Source organism: Rhinatrema bivittatum, chromosome 6, assembly GCF_901001135.1.
Source record: "Rhinatrema bivittatum chromosome 6, aRhiBiv1.1, whole genome shotgun sequence".
Taxonomy (NCBI): Eukaryota; Metazoa; Chordata; class Amphibia; order Gymnophiona; family Rhinatrematidae; genus Rhinatrema; species Rhinatrema bivittatum.
Window position 1 is genome coordinate 29,811,249 of NC_042620.1, and position 15,099 is coordinate 29,826,347.

At 41.7% G+C, this 15,099-nt stretch overlaps 1 protein-coding gene across 21 annotated transcripts in view; it reads right to left on the bottom strand.

Moving 5' to 3' along the window:
- CLASP1 (cytoplasmic linker associated protein 1) overlaps positions 1–14,818 on the bottom strand; it is a 637,864-nt gene extending 623,046 nt beyond the window's left edge. For 8 of the 21 annotated variants that reach the window (XM_029605188.1, XM_029605185.1, XM_029605187.1 and 5 more), the window contains exon 1: positions 14,611–14,817. The gene's annotated coding sequence lies outside the window, so the exon portion shown is untranslated. Of the gene's footprint in view, positions 1–14,610 lie in introns of all 21 variants that reach the window. The other 13 variants (XM_029605201.1, XM_029605199.1, XM_029605202.1 and 10 more) reach the window with 3 other exon arrangements.
- Positions 14,819–15,099: the final 281 nt, after the last annotated feature.

Here is a 15,099-nt window from a genome sequence, read left to right on the forward strand (position 1 = left end):
GGAGAGGGAAGAGCCTTGGGGTACTCCAAGTATTGAGCTGATTGGGGGGGGGGGGGGGGAAGTCTGTTGCTTATTCTGACCTTATAGCTTCTGTTGCTGAGGAAGGACTCAAACCATCTGAGGACTGTTCCTGAGATACCTATGTCTGAAAGGTGGTTAAGGAGGATAGAGTGATTCACAGTGTCAAACACAGACGAGATGTCAAGCAGTGCCAGTAGGTATGGTTGTCCTTTGTCTAAACCCATGAGGAGGTTGTCCATGTGAGAAATTAGGAGGGATTCTGTGTTTAGGGATTTACAGAAATCAAACTGAGCGGGGTAGAGTATCTTGTGTTTGTCTAGATAGTCAGAGAGTTGGCTAGTTTCTCAAGTTTAGCAATAAATGGCAGGTTGGAGATAGGACGGAAGTTAGAGGGATCACCTGGATAGAGTTTGGTTTCTTCAGTAGATTTAAGGGTGGCGAGTTTCAGAGTGTCAGGTACTGTTCCTTGGGACAGGGAGCAGTTTATAATTTCAGCTTGCGAATGTGTGGGTGCGAATGGGTGAGAGCGTGCGTGAATGGGTGCAAGAGCATTTGTGTGTGATTGAGAGACTGATCAGGAAGATGACTGGTGTGAGAGAGACCAAGACTTGTCATGGGGTCTAATTGGGGGTGTGAGGGACTGGTTGTGGGCGCTAAGGAAGAGGACTGAGGACAGAGCTTCATCAGCCCTTGCTGCTTCTGGTGAGTGCTATTGGCCTGGAAGGGAAAGGAGTAGGAGAGTTGCTGGAGAGGGTAAGTAAAGGTGGCTTTTTTAAGTTTATTTTTCTTGATTGACTGCCATTTTAATTATTGGGTATTATGTGATGTCTGCTGTTTTGAAATAATGTTTATGAGTTTTCAATGGTTGGATATTAATCTGTTCAGCAGCTGTTTTGTAACATTTTTAGTATAGCTTTACAATTATTTCTATGTGGGGCTCTATAGCAGCTTGGCTTATTCTGTTTTCCCAATAGGAAATGTATTAGTGTTTAGGGCCTGGTTTAATAGTTGTATTTCTTAGATAGAGTTGTTACTGTTTTAGTGTGTTCATAATACAGGTGTAACTGTGTGCAGATTAGTTTGTGTGCATTATTGCAGGTCCTGGGAGTATGTTAGGTGCTATATTTCTCTTTCCATTTCTCCAGGTTCGCATTGCATGCAGAATGGCTTTTTTGGTTTTCTATTCCAGTTTCTGTCTCCATATTTATAATTTGTGGTTTTTCTGTACTTGGTGAAGGTCAGTTCTGGGTGTGTGACCGAGGTTAGGAATTTTACTAGCACGTAGGCATTTGCAGCAATCTTATTTGTTGTGTTTTCTCAATAGGATATGCATTAGTGGTAAATTACTGTCTTTTCATAAGGAAGGCTATTGTGCCTGGTAGTAAAGGGAGTTTGTTTTGCTTTTACTGAGATGTCGTCAGAACCAGAATATCTTTTTTTGTATGGTGAGTTGTACAGGGTAATGCTCCAGATCTGCTCTGCACTCATTGCTGGGGGTTGAGGGGATTCCTGTGGATGCAGAGTGCGTGTTTACATTTAGCCCCGTGATGGTCACATGTTCAGTGTGTCCCGCATGTGAGAACCAACTGTTAGGTGTGTCCCGGCCAAAAAAAGGTTGAGAACCATTGGTCTAGAGTGTAAGCACCACAGACTAGGGGATTATCATTTGTGTGTGTATAGCATTAGATGCATCTTGTGGCAGTAGAGAAAGGATATATAGCTGTCATCAATGACATTCATGGACTATATCATCGAAGACTTAATCCAGTTTCTAAGAAGCTACATGCTATGCCTTTCATCGGAGAACTGTTCCTTTGATAGCTAGCTTAAAGAAAGCTAAAATAGAAAGAAAGCTGAACTTGAAGGTTTGAGGCACTTTAACAAGACAAGGGCTGTTAAGAGTTGTAAACCAAGGAATGAATACAAAGCCTCCAGGCCACAAAAATATTAAAATTAAACTAGAAAGAAAATTATGTTAAAAAGTTTGGGACCATATTCTTATTTGTGGAAAACTATCCTTTTCAGTTTGGAAGGGTGTGACATTTCACTTAAGTTTTTGCAGGCTTACTTAGAAAAAAAAAAGTTGAAGAAATTTTACAAGACAGGATTTACTTATTCAAAATGGATAACAGTTGGGGTTTGTGAATAGATGAGGTTTTGCCATTTATGACAGCATAAAATTATACCACTGAGCAGAAAATCTAAATGGGTCTCATAAGGAAGGGTATAAATGTAAGAGACAGATAAGGAGGGATTTTAGACCTGGTCAAAGTTGATCGACTGACATTTTCTATTACTTTATAACTTTGTTGTGAAGCCATCTAGACCTCTCGCCATGCTCTGCCAATCAATTTATAAAAACATTTCATTGTCAAAGTTTTAATCTGCAGAAATGAAAGTCACTAAACAAGTCAGAGGTAATACACATATAATGAGTCCAGTAAGAGGAGGCCAAGCTCCAGACAGCTGTGCTTCCCTTCAACAGGTCAGTGAAGAACAAGCCAAATTTCAATGTGATCCACTAATTCAGGAAAAATCATTTCATGAAGTAGTTAAAAATGACCTTGTAACTGCTGTATACAATACAGAATATAATACTGTAAAAGCTTTGAGGGGTGAAACTCAAAACCAATATTTAAATGCTCAACATATTTTTGAGTGATAGGTATGTTGTACATGATTTCTTCAGCATTTCTTAACCACTCATTGGATAGGACTCTATTAATGTCCTCAGATGCACTTTCAATGTATTTATTTTAGTGTTTATATAGCACCAGAAACCAAGGCACTGTACAAAGGGACAGATGAAATAGCTGATGCACTGCTGAAGTGTTAAGCAGTAAAATGTATACCAAACATATGTCCAGAGAGCAACTTTTCTGGCCCAATTGTATTAGTCTCAAAAAGGATTAAACAAAAATAACTCATTTTTGTTGGAAAGAATCGGTAGAACTAGGGGCCACGAAATGAAACTCCAAGGAGGAAGACTCAGAACCAATGTCAGGAAATATTTCTTCACAGAGAGGGTAGTGGATGCCTGGAATGCCCTTCTGGAGGAGGTGGTGAAGATGAAAAAACAGTGAAATAATTCAAAGGAGCATGGGATAAATACTGTGGATCCCTAAAAGCTAGAGGATAGAAATGAAGAAAAAAAAAAAAAAGAGTGCATGGAGGTAACTTGCTGGTACAGCTATTACTACCCTTAACCAGTATGCCTGAATGCTTTTGAAGCAACTCCAATTTGCTCTCCACTTCAACAGAAGGAAGAAAAGGGGAACCGGGGAACAGATGAGCATGGGGGTAACCTGTACAAAGCAGCAGGTACAGGGATTGCTACCTTAACCAATAAGTCTTGTTGCTTCTGCATCTGTTTACTGGCAGCCAACGGCCTGAGAGCAGGAGATCGCTCCAGGACCCCTGCTGGACCGCCAGGTACTTTAGGAAAGTTTTTTTTTGGGGGGGGGGTCTGTGTGCCCTCTCTCCCCCCCCCCCCCCCCAACGATAAGAAAACCACACGAAAATTTTGTGGGGTTTTCCCATCATTTTCGAAGACCCCCAATACATGACAGATTAGAAAATATCGTTAGATATTTTCATCCATCAAAAAAATGATGCACATGCCTAGTCTAGCAAATCAGGAATTGGGCTGGAAATATATTTAGAAAAAAAAAAAAAAAACAGGCATCAAGGACATTTTTTTTCTTCTTTGCTGTTGCTATTTTCCCGCATTCTGAATATTTTTCTTATTTTTTTTCTTTGCTTGTTTTTCCTTTACTTTTTCTTTTTGTTTTTCTGAATTTTTGGCACCCTGCTGACCTGGTTCCTAGGAATTTTCCAGTCCTGTTAGGAGCAGAATATGAAACTTCAATTACCTGACATTGTAGAAGGGGTTGCCTGGATTGTGATTTGCCAAAGCCACAGAAAGCAGAGCCATTGGAAAAAAAAGCCCACTTTTGTTCATGCATTCCTTAACCCGCCAAAGCTGATCGGTATTAGGTGAAAGATGCACTAGTGGTGGAAATCAAGACACACAAGATGCCAGCTACTCTCTAACCTGCAACCATGTCTGCTCAAGAAACTATTCAATTTGTTTTACAAAGACAAGACTATTATGACTTCATTCTGCTTTCCATATATACTTATGTATAAGTCGAAAAATTAAACCTAGAAAACAGCTCCTTAAAATCGTGGTCACCTTATCCATGGGTCAATCCACAATTATTCTGATAACTGAATTGTTCATGTGCTCCCCCTCCCGATCCCAGGATGATAAGACTTGCAGTTGGTCAGGCACATCCTCCATCCCTCCCCCCATGGTGTCCCAGTGTGTTAGTAGGACAGCTTCTCCCCCAAACCCACTCCCGATTCCTTAACTCACCCGCTCACTTATCAGAACAGGACTCGTAGTTGCTCAGGCGCATCTGATTGGCACAGATCCACGCGATTCAAAGCGCACCACTGGGACCCCACGGGGCAGGAGGGAGGACACGCATGAGCGACCACAAATTCATCGCCATCCCGATAGCAGCGAGCAGTTGAATTAAGGGATTTGGAGCAGCTGCGGGGGGGGGGGGGGGGAGAGAAGCTGTTCTATGGCACACAGACACCACGGGGGAGGGAGGGAGCACTTGTCTGAAGAACTGCAGGGCCCATCATTGTCCTGATAACAGTGAGTGAGTTAAGGGATAAGGAAGGAGAGCGAGCAAATGATTCAGTCATCAAAAGGAGCCAACTGCCAGAAATAGCCATGGGGGAGGGAGGGAAAGATTCAAATAGTAGGGAGAGCCTTGAGGGTGAAAGAGAAGGATTTAAACACCAGGGATATCCATGAGGGAGGAAAGGTTTCAGACATCAGGGAGAGCAGTGGGGGAAGAGGGGAAGGAGTAAAACACCAGGGAGAGCCAATATAATAACGAGTTCCTACCCTCAGGAAAATGAGCATCTTACACTGCAACGTTCAAACTGAAGGTTATTGAACATGCAAAGGAGGCCAATAAGGGTGTAGCTGCAAGAGAATGAGACAGTGAAAAACTCATGAGATTGGAGAAAAAAAAATCAGGAAAAGCTGCAAGAAATGCCAGTCAAAATTGCACCTTTTGATGGAATGCAGACAGAATGGCTACATTGTGACTTGCTTGAGCATTCGGATTCGAACACTTCAAATGGCAAAAGAAGAAAAGTATTCAGCAACCAAAGGTCTGGAAGAATTTATAGCATTGGTTGGTTGGTGTTCGTAGTTCATGAACAGATATAGATTGTGCCTTCATCAGTGCACAACGATTTTGCAGAAACTGGCTATAGAGCTTGATGAAAAGGTCTTTTCGTTCCATACATTCATTGTTCAGTAGAGAATAAAGAATCATTTTGATATGAATAACATGGGTAATATGGATGAAACGCAGATGACATTTGATATGCCTGGCAATTGAAATGTAGCTAGCAAAAACAACTTGCAAAACAAACAGATCATGAAAAGACCCATTCTACAGTGGTCCTGTCTTGCCTGGCAGATGGCACCACTGCACCCAGTGGTAATATTGAAGAGGAAAGCGATACCCAAGAACCTAAAAATTCCAGCAGGCATAATTGTTTGGGTTCACATTAAAGATATAGTTGCAATGGAGAAGGTACAGAGAAGGGCGACCAAAATGATAAGGGGAATGGAACAGCTCCCCTATGAGGAAAGACTAAAGAAGTTAGGACTTTTCAGCTTGGAGAAGAGACGGCTCAGGTGGGATAAGATAGAGGTGTTTAAAATCATGAGAGGTCTAGAACGGGTAGATGTGAATAGGTTATTTAGTCTTTCGGATAATAGAAAGACTAGGGGGCACTCCATGAAGTTAGCATGTGGCACATTTAAAACTAATTGGAGGAAGTTCTTTTTCACTCAACGCACAATTAAACTCTGGAATTTGTTGCCAGAGGATGTGGTTAATGCAGTTAGTATAGCTGTGTTTAAAAAAAGATTGGATAAGTTCTTGGAGGAGAAGTCCATTACCTGCTATTAATTAAGTTGACTTAGAAAATAGCCACTGCTATTACTAGCAACAGCAAAATGGAATAGACTTAGTTTTTGGGTACTTGCCAGGTTCTTATGGCCTGGATTGGTCACTGTTGGAAAAAGGATGCTGGGCTTGGTGGACCCTTGGGTCTGACCCAGTATGGCATGTTCTTATGATGGATGAGGAGGGACTGAAATTGTGGCTGTACAATGTGTGGGTTAGGCAACCAGGCACAGGGCTAAAAAAAAAAAAAACACCCATCATTAATGATGTAGGATATGTTCCACACACATATTTTATTTATTTATTTATTTAAGGTTTTTATATACCGGCAATCATGAAAAACATATCTTGCTGGTTTACATAAAACAGGAGTGCAGTAGATACATCAAACTGGAACTGTGGTGACCGAAGGTGCAGTTACATTTAACAAGGGTAGCAGAACTGGGAGAAGGAGGAAAAGAGAGGATAGAATAGTAACAGTTAAACAATATACAAAAAACATGGTTGAGGGTTGCTTGTTTTGAGAAGGAGACAGTGAAGTCATTAGATTGTGTCCGGGAAAGCTTGCTTGAACAGCCAAGTCTTAAGTCTTTTTCTAAAGGTTAGGAGGTTATAACAGAGGATTTCAAGGACAATGCAAAGAAAATGGCAACCACATTAGCAGTGATTCCAGGAAGTCAGACATCAATGCTCCAACCATTAGATGTCTTTTCAAGGACCAACTGCGCCATATATGGCAACAATGGATGTATTCTGATCAAGCAAAGTTAACGAAAGGAGGGAACATGATGAAACCAGACATTGATTTGGTAGCAAAATAGGTAAAAGATGCCTGGGATTCAATTCCACCAGAAATGATCAAGAAGTCATTTCTGAAATGTGGCCTTAGGAATGCTATGGATAGATTAGAAGACGATGCCATCTATAAAGACAAAGACAGATGGAGATAGTGAAGATAACATTTACGCTGATATCACCAAAGAACCATTCCACAATTTATCTGGACATTCCGACAATGAAGAATCGGAATTGGAGCGATCTGATGAAACACTTTATTCTTCATTTAATTAATAAGGGAAATTTTCTTAAGTTACCAGTATGTTTATTATGATTTCATCTTCATTTCATAAGCCCCCTAGATTTCACCCTTGACTTATCCACGAGTCACAGAAAGTTCTTACTTTGAGACAAAAATACCCTTGACTTATCCATGGTATTTTGCTGGAGTTGCGTTATGGAACAGAGGTCATGGCTCCAGAATGTTTATAGTTTCAAATCTATCAAGAAGAACAGCTACTCACAAGGGGCATATATGCTATAGCTGGCTGTAAGTTTAAGACAACCAGAGACATAATGATCACTATTCTTTAGCACTGCATCAAGTTAGATGCCTATTTGACAGAAGGGACACCCTTCCTTGATGTGGCCACCTTATTGGTGATGACAATTTTTTTTTTGGCAGGGGGGAGGGGGCGGGGGAAGGAAGAGCTATCCTTTTTGCTTTCATTTTCTAAACAGCAGCTCAAAAAAAGAAGGTTCCAATACACTAACCACCAAGATATGCTAGATTTGAACAGTAAACGAGCTATGCCCCAAATCATTTGATGTGTATATGCTTAGCATCTGGATTTCAGAGAAGTCATATACTGACTAGCGTGTTTGCCAAATGTGGGTGCATCTGGCAATCTGCAAAGCACTCACTGAGTATCTTAAGCACATCTGTCAGTGTACTTTCCATCAAAACAATCAAGTGTGCAAGAACAAATTTTTTTTTTTTTAAATCAAATGCCAGAAGTAAAGAACTACTGTTGCCCTTTCTTTAAAGTGAATTATCCTACTGTAGGGTGTACTTCTGGAATAAAACATACTGGGGTGAATTTTCAGAATGCTACACTCAAATATTCCATATTTTATAGAAGTAAAAACTATGGGCCGGATTTTAAAAGGGTTATGCGCGTAACCCTTTTAAATTCCCCCTGCACGCGCCGAGCCTATTTTGCATAGGCTCAGCGGCGCGTGCAAGCCTCGGGACGCGCGTAAGTCCCAGGGCTTGCAAAAAGGGGCGGTCGGGGGCGTGGCCAGGAGGCGCAGTTTTGGATCGGGGGCCTGTGTCGAGGCCTGCCGCGCCAGCGCAAGTTACTACTGCCCAGAGGCAGAAGTAACTTTTCTGATAAAGGTGGAGGGGGGGGTAAGTAAGGGAAGGGAAGGTGCGGGGGGGGGGGGGGGGGGGTAGAAAGAAAGTTCCCTCCGAGGCCGCTCCAATTTCGGAGCGGCCTCGGAGGAAACGGGCAGCGCGCGCAGGGCTCAGCGCGAGCAAGTTGCACAAATGTGCACCCCTTGCACACGCCGACCCCGAATTTATAAGATACGCGCATCTCATAAAATCCAGGGTACTTTTATAAAATCTACCCCTATGTGATATTTTCTTTTTTGTGCGGACATATACGTGCATAAAAAAGGGGAGATCTTGGAGTGTTGCAGCTGGGGCCAACACATGTACATTTTCCATTTTCATATTTTTTACACTTGCTAATTACCTAGTGTGATTAAATTTTGAATATCGTGTCATACTGACTAGGTGAGAGGTCTGGGTGAACTGGGGGTGTTCAGGCTAAAGAACCAGGAAGATCTTGATGACGTGGAGAAGGACTGGGAAAACCGGTGGACTAACTGATTAACTAGTTAATTTCATTTACGCACGCATGTTTTAAAATTGGCCAATTTACCTAAGTCTTGCTTTACTTTCGTAGGTAAAATATAAGCATGTATATTTTTTAAACGGATAGGAAAAATGCACACTTAAATCATTGATATACATGGTTTCAATGCATTCATGCACATATATTACGGGGTAGAGGGATACATACTTTATAAAATGCGCATATATGATACATGCAGATTATAAAATACCTGCGTAGATCTACCATGTTCTGCATATGCCACTGCACATAGTAGTTTGAAAGTTATCTTCACTGCCACGAAGTGACTGACTGTACTGGTTTACATAATTCCAAATTGAGTCAATTTTCAAAAGCCCTATGAACAAGTAATGTAATTAAATTTACCCACTATCTTGAACTGAATTTTCAGCTACACCCAAACAGCTACATCTGTGGTTAAAAATGTGTCCGCTAGATTTAGGGCTGTATTTTTATGCAACAAACTGTCTGGCTAAATTCAGTGGGTTTGTGCTGGAAATATAAGATACCTAGTTAAGTCTACAGTACGCCTCAGGCATGTTTCCGGCCTTGCCCCTTTTTTGCCCTGCTAAATTAGTGCACTTGCACATTTAACCAGAAAAGAATTTAGCAAGTCAAAGGGACGAAATGTTTAAGCAATATATTTAACTAGCTAACTACTAAAATTAGCCTGTTAAATCTTTTGAAAATCCACTCCAATGTCAAAGGTTAAGTGACAATTTGTTCCTTTTTTATTCCAGATTACTAATGTGATTTTCATAATTAAAACATGATTTTACAGGGATATTACACAGGTTGAGGTAAATAAATGTAGGGACAAAGCAGTAGGACCACTTGCCTTCAAAAGTAGTTAACAGTGGCTAAAATGAGAGCAGAATTATGGCACACCAAAGTTTTAGTACCAACTGGTCTATAATTCCAAATGGATAAGGCAGACTGTGTACAAAGCGCTCAGCCTTGGGCCCTTAATCCTGACAGGGCATTAACCAACCGTAAACACCCTATCATGGCCTTTTTTATCACTTGCAAAAAATAATGAACAGAACCAGAGCAGGGCCTGATTACTGAAACACTCCACTATCCCTAGTCTGAACTCCAGTTACCATTACCCTCATGTCACTCAACTAGTATGCACTCCAGTTTATACTCCTGGAGGAATTCAGTGCAAAAAAAAAAAAAAAATTCTGCAAAATTCTCCATACTTTATATTGGTCAAAATAATTTACATGACAGTCTAAGTAATTACATTTTAAATTAATACTGAAAAAAGTTATTACTTAAAGATGCAGAATTTTAAATATTTTGAGCAGAATTTCCCTAGAAATTCACTGTAAGAGTGTCCCTTCCACTCTCTCCCCCCTACTCCCCTGGCCATTTTGCCCTCTCAGGCCCCAACTCCTCCACCTGGCAGTAACTCTGCCCTCCAACTCTAAGCTCAACCCCCTTACACTATCGCCACTCCCAGAGTTTGACCCTGTTCTCAGTTCTGCCCCTCACACAGGCTCCGTCTCTCACACACATGCTCTCTCTCTCTCTCTTTCTAGTGCACACACACACCCTCATACAGGCTCTCTCACACACATCCCCTCATACGGGGTCCCTCTCTCTTACATACACACCCACACAAGCTCCCTTTCTCTCATGCATACACCCTCTCACAGGCTATATATGTCTCTCTCACACGCAATCCGTTCACATAGGCTAGTACCTTCACATACACACCAGTTTCCCAACCTCTCACACACTCCTTCACAATCTCTTCGTATAGGCTCCCTCTCTCTGGCAACCAAACTCTAGCACCTCCCCTCCACCATTCGCAGCATGCCGTAGCGCAGAATTCCCCCAGGACTAAGTTTACCACTTGATCAACTGAGCACACCACATTAATCTTAAATAAATGTAATTTCGATGGCCTGACATGTTTGGAAAGTTCAAATCACCATTGCTTTGTAAAATATCACGAAAAAACTCAAAGCACCCTACCAATCTTATTTTGGGGGCTAGGTGGCAACTGCCAATTCTTGCCATATTTTTGGAATGTGCAAACTCACTGGGACACCAGGAAGGTGTGGAAAACATGAGGCGGGGGGAATCTAGTGAAGCTTGCGAATGGTTTAGGATCTGGCAGCCAATATATAATACATAAAAAATGCAAAGTAAAGCATGTAGGCTGCAAAACCCAAGGGAGAGGTACAGTATTTAAGGTGAAATTCTTCTAAGCATGAAAGAAGAGCAGGATCTGGGGGCCACTGCATCTAATAATCTTAATGTAGCCAAGCAGGTGGCTAAAGTGACATCAAAAGCCAGAAAAATGCTTGGCTGCATAGGAAGAGGAATGATCAGTAGAAAAACCCTGGTGAGACCTAATTTTGAATACTGTGTGCAATTCTGGAGACTGAACCTTAAAAAAGATATAAACTGGTTGGACTCTGTCCAGAGTGGCTACTAAAATGGTCAGTGGTCTTCATTTTAAAGTACTTGAGGATAGACTCAAATCTGAACATATATACCTAAAGGAAAGATGAAATGGAGATATTTAAATGTTTCTATCATACCTTCCCCCTAAGGTCTCCAGACACAAGCGACGAGCCTCTTTCAACAGAAAGCAGACTCTACAACAGAAGGCATGGAATGAAAGGGGGTAGACTTAAGAGTAATCTTAGGAAATATTTATTTATAGAGAGGGTGGTAGATGCATGGAACAGCCTCTCAATGGTGGAGACAAAAACAGTATCTGAATTCAAGAAAGCATGGATTAAGTACAGGGGATCTGAAGGAGTGACAGGCTAAATCAGTTGGGTGGATGGGCAGACTAGATAAGCCATACAGTCTTTTTCTGCCATCTCACTCACAATCCCTTCCCTCTGGTGGGAGTTGGGAACTCCGCTGGTGCTTCTGCAATTGTGGTATCGTGTACATCCTCCTCTTTTCCCATGGGTTGGAAACTCTGCTGGCACTTCTTAAAACGCAGCACTGCATGGGTCCCCTTCTGCTCACTGGGGTTGGGACCCCATCTGGTTCTGCAGCACTTGCTGCACCACCACACACAGACCAACAAAAAAAAAAAAAAAAGAAGAGAAAACATAAACCTTGCTCCAGGCAGGGATAGCTTGGTGAGCTAGCAACATATACGCCGCAGGCCAGATGTAGACCAGGTGCCACTATTTGGGGACCCCTTTTACACCCTCCTTACAAAGGTTGCAAAATAAACCCAAATGACATTTGACACACGAAAAAGTTAAAGGAACTTGCAGTCTCCCTCCCCTGCCATAAAGCTTCCCACCCACCTCTGGGACCTTCACAACATTTTTTTTAAAAACTGAGCATTGGAGGGACTCTCTCACAGCAGGTGAAAAGCAGTCATTGAATAAGGGAGAATGACATAATGCTTAAATTTTTTTCACAAATATCAAAACATAAAAAATTATTCATGTACTGCAAAGTCTGTTACAAGGAAATAAAGCTACATATGCATAACTGCCCAATACAGATCAGCACTTCTGTATTTTAGTCCCTGGCAATGCAATCCTGTTAAAAGTGTATGTTGGATATGGACAAGATACAGTCAAGTGGGATGCATGACAGAAGTGTGCAAATAATAGCCTTAAGTGGATGTGAGTAAATGCATTATCATTTGTTTGTTTTATTAACAACTTCTTTTACCTGGTCAGGCATTTGCTTGTAATCTTAGAATAATTAATTTTAACAATGTTTGATCTAAGAGAAAAAGTTTTATTTAATTAAAGACCAAGCACAATAGTTTGAATATGAGATGAACTATGTTTATGGATTTAATAAAACAAGTCCTAAAAAAGGGGAATTGTTTCTCATTACTTTCAAAGATTACATCCCTTCTCCAGGAAATCTGACTAACAGACAAATACCAGTAACAACCTTTCATTACTTAATGTTGTGATGAACAGGTCCATTAAGGACCAGACCTTTCACTTTCAAGCACAGTGCAACCTATTCAAACACAATAGCGGTACTAGACATTTTGCTCTCTATATAAAGAGATCCAGAATGGGAAAACCAATGCAAAGAATATCAGAATCAAACATGCCCTTATAAAAAAAATTTCTTATTAACATGGTATGTATCACAGAACTTCAATTCTGAACACCTACTACAGAATGTTATAAAAAATGGTTTCCCTTTCACTAGAGTTTAAACAAAAGTGCACCCTAAACTATTTACAAGAAAGGGAAAGTTAACATATTAGATACTACTCAAATCAATTCAGAACAAAAATTCTAAAAAAAATGTCAGATTTCAGATTTCATCAAATGTCAGATTACATCAAGCACAATATACTGAAGTTTTTTCTTCAGTATCTTTTTCTTTGTTTATACTTGCATGTTTGCATTATCTTAGTTCTCTGTATCCAAAACACTTGCAAGAGAAAAGATTAATGTAAGCCCCCTTTATAAAACTAGCATAGTCACGGCAGCTCAATTAGAGACTGCCCATAAAACTGAGCAAAAAAACTAAGATGCAAAAGATAAATGCAAATCCTTGGATAAAAAGGCATATTGAAAGGAGTCAACAAGCAGTTCAAGAGGCATTTTAGTAGTACAGCTGTGCTTTTTCCAGCAAATATGGGTTGATTTGTTACTGGCTATTGTAAGATTTGGACAGTTTTGCAGTCTTTACAACTGATGGATTCTTCTTAGCTACTGCTTCCATTATTGATGAAAATGTGTTTTTACTCCTCCCCTACATATTTTCACTCCGTGCCAATCTCAATAGATCTTAATACACATACTACCAATCAGTCTGGTTATACTTTCCATCCCCAACAGGCAAAATGCACAGCACTGTCCTTCCTTCACCCTCTCCCACTCACAGCCTCCTCTGCACACAAGGTTACTGCAAACACCACTCCTCACCACTGCACTGTTTGCTACCCACCGCCAAAGGATGTTACAAGACCAAGAATATAAATCTGAAACTGAGTTTTAATATTTTTTTTTTCTACTGGAGACGTATATTTCCTGGCAAAGGGCCAGATGTAATCAGCATTTTTCATATAAAAACAAACTGGGAGAACCGATATGCAGACCTGGCCCAAACTCATCATTTTATAGGTGGTGGCCTTCTGAAAGACTGTCTGATGTGTCATACCACTGTAAATCCTTCATAATAAACTAACTAGGCTAATCATAACCTTTCAAAATATGATTTTCTGGAACCAAAAAGACGTTTATTTCTTTCTATTTGGATTATATTTACAAGCGTTTATCTATTAAAATGTTTCTATGGAAACTTTCAGGTAAATATAGGCCTTTTCAGAAAAGGATCGTCTCCAATGGTTAGTACTTATTACTGAACAGGGCACTTAAGTAATGGGGATATCGTGTTACACTTTTTATTTAATACAAGCTTCTATAGAAATATGACAAGTTTTTAACTCGATAAGCCACACCGTAATTAACATAAATCCAAAACAAGGATGGCATTAACTAGTACTGCTTCTCTTGCACCGTACAGAGAGAGCCTTGTTAGCGGTTAACAATCCCCCGGCCTGTCTCCATACTATATTCGCCGTACGGGCATCTGCTGCCTTCCAACCCTCTCCTTCTGATCTGCAAGACAGGCGTAAATAGCAGGAAGCGCCAAACGTATCGGGGGGGGGGGAAGAGAAACACAATCTTATCAGCAGCCCGGCTGGGCAGTAGCGGGGGAGACGGGCAGGAAAGGAGGCCGCCCGAGAGCCAAGGCCCGCAAACAGCGGGACTGAGCACCCCGAATAAGGCGCTCCGCACACAGCGTCCGACTCTGCCAGGCGAACAATAACCCCCCCACAGACACCCAACCCCGCCCCCCACCACCACCACCACCACCACCCGCCGGCCGCACGCGCTCCCACACCGCCGCGCCTTTACCTTCCGCGACCGCCGGTGGACAGCGGGGCGAGGGCCAACGCCGACGGGTCCCCCCCACAGCAGGAAAGCTCGGCGGGAAAAAGAGGAGAGGGACGAGAAGCGTTAATGCCAGTCCCGCTCGCTCCGCTCCTGCCGCACCATCGCTCTCCTCTCCACCCCGGAGGCTGCGTGCGACGCGCAGACGCCGTCGCCGTCTTACAGCTCCCTCCCCGCTAGCGTGCGAACCATAGAGTAGCGGAGGGGAAAGGCACGTTTCCCGGGCAACCGAGTGCCGCCGCGCCATCTTGTAAGGCAAAGAGCCTACTGCGCAAGGATGCTCTCTACAATGCAACGACTCAGTGACTTTACTTTTTAAACTGTCAAAGAGCTTTCAGAGCAGGCGTGCAGTTAGAACGACTTTTCATTGCAAAAAAAAAAAAAAAAAAGTTTGAAAATATTAACGCCCAAGCATATGATGGACATATAAACATGGCTGAATTAGAAGTTCGA